Raw genomic sequence first — 12,909 nt, forward strand, 5'->3', positions numbered from 1 at the left:
TAAAGTGGAGCAGGAATAAAGAATGTCTACTAAAAACTATGTGACAGAAAGAATAGATGTACTGATCATGTGGCGAGATCAATGAATGACAGGTGGGTGACCACATATATGTATATATGTATGTGTGTGTATATATGGATGTATACTCATATATATGAGTATGTATGTACATTGAGTACACACACACACACATATAAAACATATATACACACATACATACATACACACAGGCATACTCACACACATGCCTTATAACCCTAACTAGAGCATATATTCCTTGTGTCTAATTTTTTTTTCTATTCCTCATGAGGTTTTGCTCACAGTTGGTGCCCAATAAACATTTGTCAATTCACCATAGGATACAATTTACAAAAGAATTGGATTTCCATATTTTCAGGAACACACAGGTCACATTAATTGAGGTACACTTGTATTCAGAGCACCTCAGGGGCCCCCTGATCATAAAAAGTAAATCACATGAATCAGCTTCGCACACATCCTACCAGCAGCAGCTCCCATTCCTGTCTTGTGTTATAGTTTGCCTAGCCCTTTCCACACAACAACCCGTGGCAGTAGGGATTATTATCTCCATTTTTTTCAGATAGGAAACTTGAGACCCAGAAAGGTAAAAGGTGTCTTTCTCATGGTCATGGAGAAAGGAAGTTCATAGCATCATAGGTTTAGAGAGAGAAGGGACCTTAGAGATTATTGAATCAAACCTTTTTGTTTTATAGATGAGGGAAAAGGCACACAGAAATGAAGAGATTTTGCAAATGTCTGAAGCAAGCTTTGAACCCGAGGCATCCTGACTCCAAGTTCAGGGTTCTATCCACCACTCCACTTTGCCTTCTTGTTCATCTGGACCTCAGAAGCTAAATCTTTTGATGATATGTCTCCAGTATTCTCCACTATACTATGCCACTTTTTAATTTTTTAATTAATTTATTTTGATTTATCAACAATCAGTTCCATATGCTTTTGAGTTTAAAATTTTCTCCCCCTTCCTCCCCACCACCCTCCCCAAGATGGTGAGCAATCTGATATAGGCTATACATATACCTTCCTATTAAACGTATTTTCACATTAGTGATGTTGTAAGTAAGAATTAGAACCAATTGGAGGAACCACCAGAAAGAGAAAACAAAACTCAACAGAAGAGGAAAAACAACAACAAAAAGCACATAGTATGCTTCGATCTACATTCAAATTCCATTGTTCTTTTTTTGGATGTGGATAGCATTTTCCATTGCAAGGCCTTTGGAGATGTCTTAGATCCTTGTATTCTGGGAAGGGTTAAGTTTATCAGTATTAGTCATTGCACAACATGGCTGTTATTGTGTACAACATTCTCTTGGTTCTGTTCACTTCACTCAGCATCAGACCATACAAGTGTTTCCAGGTTTTTCTGAAGTCTGCCTGTTCATCATTCCTTATAGCACAGTAGTATTTCATTACATTCATATACCACAACTTGCTCAGCCATTCCCCAATGGATGGACATCCCCTCAATTTCCAATTCTTTGCCACCACAAAAAGAGCTGCTATGAATATTTTTGTACATGTGGGTCCTTTTCCCATTTGTATGATCTCTTTGGGATACAGCCCTAGAAGTGCTATTGCTGGGTCAAAGGGTATGCACATTTTTATAGCCCTTTGGGACTATGCCACTTATTAATAGTTGGCACGTTTTGGAATATTTATGAATGAAGTCTAATTTTTGTGCATCAATAATTACTTTGGTAAGAGATCAAAAAACAAAAAGGAAAAGGACCTATATGTACAAAAATATTTATAGCAGCTCTTTTCATAATAGCAAAGAATTGGAAATTGATGGAATATCCATCAATTGGGGAATGTCCAAACAAGTTGCATATGATTGTGATGGAATACTATTGTTCTATATGAAATGATGAGCAGGATGCTCTCAGAAAAACCTGGAAAGACTTATATAAACTGATGCAAAGTGAAATAAGCTGAACCAGGAGAACATTGTACATAGTAACAGCAATATTGTATGATGATCAGTGGTGAATGACTTGGTTATTTCCAGCAATACAAGGATCTAAGACAATTCCAAAAGACTCATGATGAAAAATGTCATCCATTTCTAAAGAAAGAACTGATGGTGTCTGAATGCAGATCAAAGCATACTTTTTCTTAACCTCATTTGTTTTTGTTGTTTTTTTTTCCTCTTGGTCTGTGCTTTGTGTCACAAAATGACCAATATGGAAATACATTTTGCCCAATTGTACATGTATAACCCGTATCAAATTGATTGCCTTCTCAATGAGGGGGTAGGGAAGTGAAGGAGGGACAGAATTTGGAACTCACTATTTTAAAAAATGAATGTTAAAAATTATTCTCATATATATTTGCAGGAAAATAAAATATTAAATACATATATTTTAAAATAAAGAAAATGAAAAAAATACTTAAAAGTTATTACTTTAGTGAATCCATGATCTCCTCAATACAGATTGAAACCTAACCATGACCTCTTACCTTCTGTGAATATCGCCCATGTCATCCTCCATAATGGTGTCCCCTCAACAAGCGAGGTGCTTTCCTCTAAATTTAGAGATTCCTCTAAATCTCTTTGTATTGTTTGTATCGAACCTGTGATTTCAGTGATATAGAGAAATCTTGGATAAGGAAACTCCTTCTACCAATGCAGGTCAACAGCTTCTCTGTGACTTGGGGTCTTAAGAGTTTCCTAAAGTACTGACAGTGACTTGCCCAATGTCACACCACCACCATGTGCTCGAGGCAGAGCTTGAGCCCAGGTCTTCCTGGCTCTAGGTTGGCTCTCTGTATACTATGATATTTTGCTTGTTTTGTAGATCTCCTGCCATTGCATACATACCAGAGGAACATACAGGCTGTCCAATTCTCATACTTCTCTCTTACTATATGATTGCTCTATTCCCTTTTCTGGTCAGACATCTTTCTCACGACATTCTTTATCCTGATTATATTATTCTTTGTTAGAAATGCACTGCTATTGAGGCAGAGGGGGTGGAGCCAAGATGGCAGAGTGAAAGCAGTGACTTGCTTGAGCTCTCCCCCAAACCCCTCCAAATACTCATAAAAAATGGCTCTAAACAAATTCTGAAGCAGCAGAACCCACAAAAAGACAGAGCAAAACAAATTTCCAGCCCAAGACAACCTGGATGATTGATCAGAAAGGTATATCGCGCCGGCCTGGGAGCGCAGCGCAGCGCAGCATGGGTGCGCAGGCCGCAGCAAACCTGGGGCAGGCCTCATAGGACTGAATCGCGGGCAGCTGTGGAGGTTTCCAGACTCCTCAATCCACAAATGCCAAAGACAACTTAGAAGGTCAGTGGGAAAAGTCTGTTTCTGTCGGTGCTCAGAAGGAAGGGGGTCTCAGCTCCATTCCCCAAGAGCCTGGCCCTGGGGGGCAGCTGCTTCCCGAGCTCCCAGCCCACAGACTGAGGGGGAATCCAGTGGCTGATCAGAGAGGGACTGCAGGGATCTCTTTGCCAGTGCTGAGGCAGGAATCTCTTGCTTTTCCCGTGTTTGGATCTGGGTCACAGTTCTGGGCAGCAGTGCTGGAGTGAGGAGGAGCTGGCATGGTGGAGCTTGTAGTGGCTGTAGAGAGGAACCCTTCCTCACAGTTACGGGACAGAAAGGAATACTTGTGGTCACAGGCCAGGAAAGGAGTAAACACCTCGCCCCTTATCATACCACCTTGGAAGAACTGAAAATTTACAGGTCCCTACAAGTATCTCTGAAAACAGCTACACAAACCCCTGAAGCCTGGGACAGTACACTCTCCACATTGGAAGCAGACTCTTAGCTTAACAAGGAGTTTAAAACTCAAGTAATTGGCTGGGATCATGAGCAAGCAAGGGCAAAAAGAGCCAGACTATATTATCTTACTTTGGTGAAAAAGAAGACCAAAATATACAACCAGAAGAAGACAACAAAATCAAAGCTCCTACATCCAAAGCCTCCAAGAAAAATATGAATCAGTCCCAGGCCTTGGAAGAGCTCAAAAGGGATTTTGAGAAGCAAGTAAGGGAAGTAGAGGAAAAACTGGGAAGAGAAATGAGAGTGATGCAAGAAAATCATGAAAAACAAGTCAACAGCTTGCTAAAGGAGACCCAAAAAAATACTGAAGAAAATAACACCTTAAAAAATAGCCTAACCCAAATGGCAAAAGAGGTCCAAAAAGCCAATGAGGAGAAAAATGCCCTAAAAAGAAAAATTGGCCAAATGGAAAAGGAAGTCCAAAAGATTACTGAAGAAAATACTTCCTTAAAAATTAGAATAGAGCAATTGGAAGACAGTGACTTTATGAGAAATCAAGACACTGTAAAACAAATCCAAAAGAATGAAAAATTAGAAAACAATGTGAAATATCTCATTGGAAAAACAACTGACCTGGAAAATAGATCCAGGAGAGAGAATTTAAAAATTATTGGACTATCTGAAAGCCATGATCAAAAAAAGAGCCTAGACATCATCTTTCAAGAAATTATCAAGGAAAACTGCCCTGATATTAGAACCAGAGGGCAAAATAGAAATTGAAAGAATCCACAGATCTCCTCCTGAAAGAGATCCCCAAAGGAAAACTCCTAGGAATATTGTAGCCAAATTCCAGAGTTCCCAGGTCAAGGAGAAAATATTACAAGCTGCCAGAAGGAAACAATTCAAGTACTGTGGAAACACAATCAGGATAACACAAGATTTAGCAGCTTCTACATTAAAGGATCACAGGGCATGCAATGTAATATTCCGGAGGGCAAAGGAGATAGGATTACAACCAAGAATCACCTACCCAGCAAAACTGAGTATAACCCTTCAGGGAAAAAAATGGTCATTCAGTGAAATAGAGGACTTTCAAGCATTCTTGATGAAAAGACCAGAGCTGAATAGAAAATTTGACTTTCAAATACAGGACTCCAGTGGAACATGAAGAGGTAAACAGGAAAGAGAAATCATAAGAGACTTATTAAGATTGAACTGTTTACATTCCTGCATGGAAAGATGATATTTGTAACTCATGAGACTTTGTCAGTATTAGGGTAGTTGAAGGGAAAAAATTGTATGTATGTATAGATAGATAGATAGAGGGCACAGGGTGAGTTGAAGATTAAGGGGTCATATCTGGAGAATAAAATTAAGGGATGAGAGAGGATGATACTCGGAGAAGAAGAAAGGGAGAGGTAGAATGGGGTAAATTATCTCACAAAAAAAACAGAAAAGAAAAGTCTCTCACAGTGGAGGGGAAACAGGGGAAGGTGAGAGGGAATGAGGGAATCTTATTCTCATAGGATTTGGCTTAAGGAGAGAATAACATACACATTCAATTGGGTATGGAAATCTGTCTTACCCTACAGGAAAATAGGGGGAGAAGGGGACAAGAGAGCAGGGGGTGATAGAGAGGAGGGCAGATTGGGAAAGAGGGTAATCAGAAGCAAATACTTCTGAGGAGGGACAGGGTCAAAAGAAAGTATAGAATAAATGGGAGGGCAGGATAGGATTAAGGGAAATAGAGTTAGTTTTTCACAACATGTCTACTAAGGAAGTGTTTTGCATAACTGCACATGTACAACCTATATTGAGTTGCTTGCCTTTTCAATGAGGGTGGGTAAGGAGGGAGGAAGGGAGAAAATTTGGAACTCAAAGTTTTAAAAGCACATGTTTTAAAAAAATGTTTTCACATGCAACTGGGAAATAAGAAATACAGGAAATGGGGTACAGAAGTCTATCCTGCTCTACAGGAAAATAGAAGGGGAAGGGGATAAGAGAAAGGAGGGGGAGAGATAGAAGAGAAGGAAGACCAGGGGAAGGGGTATTCAGAACACATGCCATCTTGGAGTGGGGGAGGGGTGAGAAATTTGGAACTCAAAAACTTGTGGAAGTGAATATTGAAAACTAAAAATAAAAAAAACAAACAAAAAAAGAAATGCACTGCTATCAACTCACACCCACCATACACCTCTGCATTGTCTTCTAAGTGACCTGCAAATTTAATTCCTTGGAAACTGTGGTATCCATTGACATATAGCTATGAAGACTGGAAAAATATTACAATCCAAAACATGGGCCATTAAAAATTACCTTTGCATGTAATTGGAAAAAAAGACTAAAAAGAAAAATAAAAACATGGGCCTTTGTTTTGGGGGATTCTTGGTCTCAAAATTCAAAGGACTGTGCCACTTTTCCAAAGGCAATCTAGCTTGTTTCTATGCTCTGTTTTCTTGGGATCCGCTCATTGTCCATGTACAGTCTATCCAAGATGGATCAGCTCTATCCATTATACATCCAGCTGTGTATTATAGTCTAGACAACAGGCATTTTTCATCCACTTAGTTTTTCCTGTGTGATAGTTGGGGCAAACTCTTTTGAAAGATTAAAGATCTCATTTTAGGAGGCTCTGCAACGTTCTGGGGCTTCATACAACCAGTTACAATGTCATCCACAAATAAGAGTCTGTGGAAGACCTTCCTGCTCACAGGTCATCCCTCTTCTATTTGGACTCTTCACTGGAAGTTCTCCATAGTGGTGGCAAAACACCTAAGATGAGTATAAAGTTTCCTGTCATGCCTCACTTGATATTAACAATCAGAGAGTTGAATAAAGTTATCTCTGTGATTACATCTTTTAAAGGCATCTTATGGTGTTGGCATATGCATGGCAGGCACCGTGTGGAAGGAAAGCTTTTAATGTGATATTTTGCTCACTAAATCAAATACTTCTTTTATGGTCAACAGACAATAAGCCCAGTGGTCTCATAAACTCTCCACCATTTAACCAGATGTGCGAGTGCAAAGATGTGGTCTGTCTTAGGAGACCATCTGTGAAAGCCTGCTTACTCCCAAATTAAAGATGCCTTCAATGTGTTTGAAGATTATTCTCATAAAAAAAACCAAACAAACAAATGCCTCATAGAGATGGGAAAGGAGGCATCCAGGCCAAAAGTTATTAATTTTCTCATTTACTTCCCCTTGGCAATAATACACATGCAGAGTTTTTCCTAAGTATCCACCGCTCTTTCAAATACCTTGACAATCAAATTCTATTTTAAATGCCATAGGAGGAATTTCTAGTTCCTAGATCTCCATGATGAATCTTTTGGTAAAACAACTACTTCTGTCAAAGTTGTGGTTTCACCAGGCTGCATATCCCTCCACCAAAGAAGATTGCAACCTTCTCTGCATCAGTAGGAAGATTTCAGAGTTAATGTGGCTAAAAAATTAATCACCCTGATGCCAACCTAGTATCATGAGTTTAGAGCTAGAAGGGACCTTAAAGGCCGATTCATCTAAACTATTTATTTTACAGATGAAGAAATTGAGGTACAGAGAAACTGAGTTGCCATAGGTCATTCAAGGAGCACAGAGTTGAGATTTGAACTCAGGTCCTCTGACCTGACCCAATCTCATTCTCTATCCACGGTCACTAAAGTAAGCCTTCATAGGATGAGATTTTAGAGTATAAAGGGACATTAAGGCCTATCTTATCCAATCTCTTCACTTTACAGATGAGGAAACTGAGGCCCAGAGAGACCAAGTAATTTGCCTGTGGTCACAGAATCAATAATTATCAGAGATAGAATTCGAACCCAGCTCTTCCCATTTCCAAGTTCATCCCTTTAACCACCGCACCATCATGCATTTCCATCAGTGAAAGAGCTGATCAGTGTCCCTTAGGAAGGGACACATAGAGCTGGAAGTGACCTTAGAGAATGTCTAGCCCAGGCATTTTCAGCCTTTTTTGCATCCTAGACTCCTTTGTCATCAGGCTGGTGATTCTTCTGGATCCGTTTTCAGAATGTTTTTAAATGCATAATAAAGTACAAAAGAAATCAATTCTATTGAACTACAGTCTGTAGACAGGAAGACTGGGATCTAACAGTCTGGGGTCCCATAACTATAGTAATTTCAAATCAGTGATCAGCATAAATAATACTTTGAGATATCTGCAATATTTTTAATGGGCTATGAAAATATCTCTATTTTCTCTTGTGAAAATGTCACAGATATTACTAATACTGCAGTGATTTGTAGCCTGAATTCATAATTGAAGCAAATCAAATGAGATAATATCTGTACAAAGGCTTAGCGCAGTTCCTGGCACATAGTATGCCCTACATAAATGCTTATTCCATTCCCGCTTCCCTTCTCCAAATGATAAACTCCAATTAGATGTTAAATGCACTATTGGTTTACCAGCACTGAGATCCTTCCACACACCACTTCAGGGCTTGTGGTTCCAAGTTCAACCTTCTTTTACCTTAGGTTAACTAGCTCAGATACGTGGATGGTGCAGAATATGATGGTTTAAAACCAAGCTATATACTCCCATGTATCTGTTGGAGTTAGGAATGTTTAGAGACCTGCCTTTCTCAGTCTGTGCAAATGGCACCAAGAAGAGACACTTCTATTCAGTAAGTTATATACAACCCATCAGGATGGACAATGCTTCCTTTTATCATCGCATCTTCCAAGGTAAGCCATTAAACAGTTATTGGGATCATCTTTATGCTTTGGCCCCCTGTCAACTAGCACTCTATAGATAAGTGGGTACACAGTACTGATACATGACACAGAGGGGGTCTTTGCCTTCCAAAAGGTTTTGGTTTGCTGCATTGGTGAGAAAAGCCCACAGCTGAATTCAGAAACAACCACTCTTCTCCCCAGAAGCAGAAATAGTGACATAAATCCCCATTTTGGATCAGTTACTCAGCATACACTGTGACTCTGACGAACACAATCAGTACTTCAGATCAGAACAGAGAAGAAGAGAGTGATGATGGGGAGAGATAGAGAGGGAAGGTAGAGGAGAGCAGACTTCCTCATGAACTTGTGGTTAAAGCAGGAGAAAATGCCCATCAAAATTCATCCAATTAACCCAGAAAAAGGCCATTCTGAAGAGGTCCAGACAGAAGCATCACCCTATTACTCCAATTCCTTTTATTAAAGCAATTCTATCTGCAGCCAGCTCATCCTTACCTCCCCCCACACATTCTAAGGGATAGACAGTGTGATTATCTAATTTAAAACAAAGGCTAGCTTACTGGGGTGTGTGTGTGTGTGTGTGTGTGTGTGTGTGTGTGTGTGTGAGAGAGAGAGAGAGAGAGAGAGAGAGAGAGAGAGACAGAGAGAGAGAGAGAGACAGAGACAGAGAGAGACAGAGAGAGACAGAGATTCAGAGTTCTGGACTGTCTCAAACAGTCTTCAGAACCTTAGGCAACTCCAGAAGGCTCATGTACAGCCAACTGTCACCCAGCTTCAATGGTGTCACAAAGGATATCTCCTACAATAAGGCTCCAGAAGCCTTTGCAGTTTGTAGGAAGTATCTACATCTCCACTCACTCTTATTTTGTCATTAAAAAGACAAACAACAGCACTGCACACAAACAAGTCACCATAATCTATGGCTCTATCTTGGATTAGTCTGGGCCACATAATCTAACACTTAGCAATAGCCTGTGAACACTTCTATGTGGCTCTCGATTAATTCATGTACATAAGTTTTGTCTTAGAATAATGGAATGTTAGAAATGGAAGGAATCTCGGAATCCATTTCATTGACCTGGGGCTATGGGTAGATTCCAGAGGGTTCATAAACTTGGATGGGAAAAAATACATCTTTGTTTTCACTAATCTCTAACTGAAATTTATCATTTCCTCTAGTTATTTAAAAACATTATTCCAGGAAGGGGTCCATAGGCTTCCTCAGACTGCCAAAGGTGCCCAGGACACAAAAATTTTAATAACCTCTGCTCAGAAATATCAGCTCCAACCTGCAACCTGAGTGTGAATCCTAGCTCTGACTTTAGTAGCTGTGTGATAGCAGCAACGGCACAGTGGATAAACTGCTGGGCCTGAAGTAAGGAAGACTCATCTTCCTAAGTTCAAATCTGGCCTCACTTACTAGCTATGTGACCCTGGACAAGTCACTTGTCCCTTTTTGCCTCCATTTCCTCATCTGTCAAATGAGCTGGAGAATTAAATAGCAACCCACTCTACTGTCTTTGCCAAGAAAACTTCAAATGGGGTCATCAAGTGTCAGAAATGACTGAAAAACAACTGAACAACATTGATAGTGGGCAAATCACTGAATCTCTCTGGGCCTCAGTTTCCTCATCTATATTATAGGCACTAGCCACTTCACAGAATTGTTGGGGGCTACATATTCTATGAAGGATAACATGCTACATAAAGTAAATTATTATTGCTGTTATTACTTTCTCCATCTCTTCCAAGGAGGTCAGATAGAAATAGTCCTGGGACAAGTAAACTACCCTGCTTTTATTATTTCATGTTTATTTTATTATTGTTGTTAGTTCATTCTCCTCCTCTTGGTTTAGTAGAATTCAGATAGAAATGGTCCTAGGACAAGGCATTCTCCCAATATTCTTCCCTTGAAAAACAAGCTTAATGTTCTGCAGACTATTGTGCCAAGTGGATAAAATAACTGTTTTCTGGTAATTAAATATGGGTATTGGGATATGAACTCATCCTCCTTAGGCTTAATGAAATCAGTACAATTTCAGTAGCAGACAGGACGAGAGGAATGATTTATGTGTGTTTTCCCCATGGTTTTGACTTCTTCTACTAGGTTCTCTCTATTTTGAAAGCTTTTCCCCCCAAAACCTTGCAGATTATGAGTATTTGTTAAGGCATCTCTTATTACCATGATTAAACACAATTTATTATTGCGACTACTATTACAAACCCTTTGTGGTTGTTGTGAAGAAAACCTTTGTTAACCTTAAGGAACTTACTCTTGGTGCTGATAGCTTCAATGGTTGGAGAAACTGACATGATGCCAAACCCTATGGGTTCCTCTTAATTATTCTTGTAGCCTTTTGAAAGAAAAAGGCTTCCATAAATCACAAGTTGGATGGAGTAGCTGTGGTTTCTTAGTCTTTTTCTTTTCTTGACATGAAAGCAAAAACTAATTGACTAAAACAAATTTCATGACAGGGACTGAATTGGACAAGCCACTGAAAAGCGTGAAACCAATCACTGGATTATCATGACATTAGGCAAATCATTGATGCTCTCTGGCTCTCAGTTTGCTCACCTGGAAAATGAGGGGTTGACACTAGATAAACTCTAGAATCCTTTCTGTCTCTAAATCCTATGATCCCATAGCAACTCAAGCCCCAAAGGGTCCTTATGGAGTAGGTCAAAAGTTTCATGCTAGGTAACCAGTAATTCGTTGCAAGTCCAACCCAACATGTTAACATATATTGATAACATTGATCATCCATCTCCAGTGGAAACTGCAAAAGGGGATATGGAGTTCATTCCATTAGAGCACAAGAAACTCCATTTAAATAGGAAAACTACCTGGTCATAGCAAGGAGTACAGGACACAAGTGACCAAGAGGGCAGAGAATCTATGTATGAAAGTCATTAAAAATCAAGGTTAAAATTACAGGTCAGGTAAAGTGTGAACTGGGTAGCTAGGTGGCACTATAATGTGTACAGCACTGGGCTTGGAATCAGGAAGATTCATCTTCATGTTCAAATCTGGCCTCAGATACTTTCTAGCTATGTGACCCTGGGCAAGTCACTGTACCCTGTTTGCCTCAGTTTCCTCATTTGTAAAATGAGTTAGAAAAGAAAATGACAACCCACTTCATTTTCTTTGCCAAGAAAACCACAAATAGGGTCACAAAGAGTCGAATGTAACTGAACCACAAAGTTTGACCTGAAGACAGAAAACAGGTGAGATGATCTAATAAATCATATATTCTTAGAGTTGGGAGGGAACTAAAGGGCCATAATATCATAGATCTACAGCCAGAAGAGACAGCAGAGGCCAAATACTTTGACCCCCTTGTTTCACAGATGAGAAAACTGAAGCCCAGAGAGGTCAATGATTTGCCAGAAGCCACACAGCAAATAGAGACAAGATTGAAACCCAGGCCTTCTTACTCCCAATCTCATGTTCTTTCTGCTATACCAGCCAGCCATGGGTTTAGAGATCACTGATTTGTCCAAGGTCATACATGTATTAATGGGATTTGAACTTAGACCCTCTGATATCAAATCTATCTATCTCTCCACAGTACCACAATTGTCTTCTAGTCTAAATTGCCACTCAGTGAAGCATCCCCTCAACAGGATCACTGTTAAATGGTCATGCAGTCTCTGTCTGGACACTTCTAGGGATAGAGAGCTCACTGGCACCTCAAAAATCAGCCCATTCTTTAATGGACACCTCTAGTTTTCAGTCAACATTCATTTATTGAGTACCTACTATGTGTCAGGCATGGAGCTAAGCACTGGGCATACAAGAAAAGGCAGAAATATGGTCCCTGATTGGTTACTATCTCGGGGAGCAAGGAGTGGAGGGAGAGGGGGAGAAACATTTGGAACTCAAAATCCTTCAGAAAATAAATGTTGAAAATTGTCTTTACATGTAATTGGAAAAAGTAAAATACTATTAAAAATGGAAACATGGTCCCTGCACTCAAGAAGCTTACATTCTTTTGGGGAGATAACATCTAAACAACAATGCACACATACCATGCAAAAAGCAAGTAATCTCAGGGCAAAGGCACTAGTAATGAGGGGCAGGGAGGAATATCTCTCGCAGAAGGTGGGATTTGAGCTAACTTCTTTTTTTAAAATTAATTTATTTTGAATTATCAACAATCACTTCCATAAGCTTTTGAGTTTTAAATTTTTCTCCCCCTCTCTCCCCACCTCCCTCCCCGAAATGGTGTGAAATCTGATATAGGCTATACATACATTCATATTAAACATATTTTTACATTAGTGATGTTGTAAGTAAGAATTAGAACCAATAGGAGGAACTACCAGAAAGAGGAAACAAAACACAATAGAAGAAAAAATAGCATTCAAACTCCATAGTTCTTTTTTTGTATGTGGATAGCATTTTCCATCATGAGGCCTTCGG

The 12,909-nt window shown here is 39.6% G+C and overlaps 1 protein-coding gene across 2 annotated transcripts in view; it reads right to left on the reverse strand.

Annotated features, from left to right (window-relative positions):
* Positions 1 to 12,909, reverse strand: part of CALN1 (calneuron 1) — a 468,953-nt gene that overhangs the window by 110,444 nt on the left and 345,600 nt on the right. The window lies entirely within an intron of this gene.

Source organism: Phascolarctos cinereus, unplaced genomic scaffold (assembly GCF_003287225.1).
Source record: "Phascolarctos cinereus isolate Bilbo 61053 unplaced genomic scaffold, phaCin_HiC Scaffold_5;HRSCAF=322, whole genome shotgun sequence".
Taxonomy (NCBI): Eukaryota; Metazoa; Chordata; class Mammalia; order Diprotodontia; family Phascolarctidae; genus Phascolarctos; species Phascolarctos cinereus.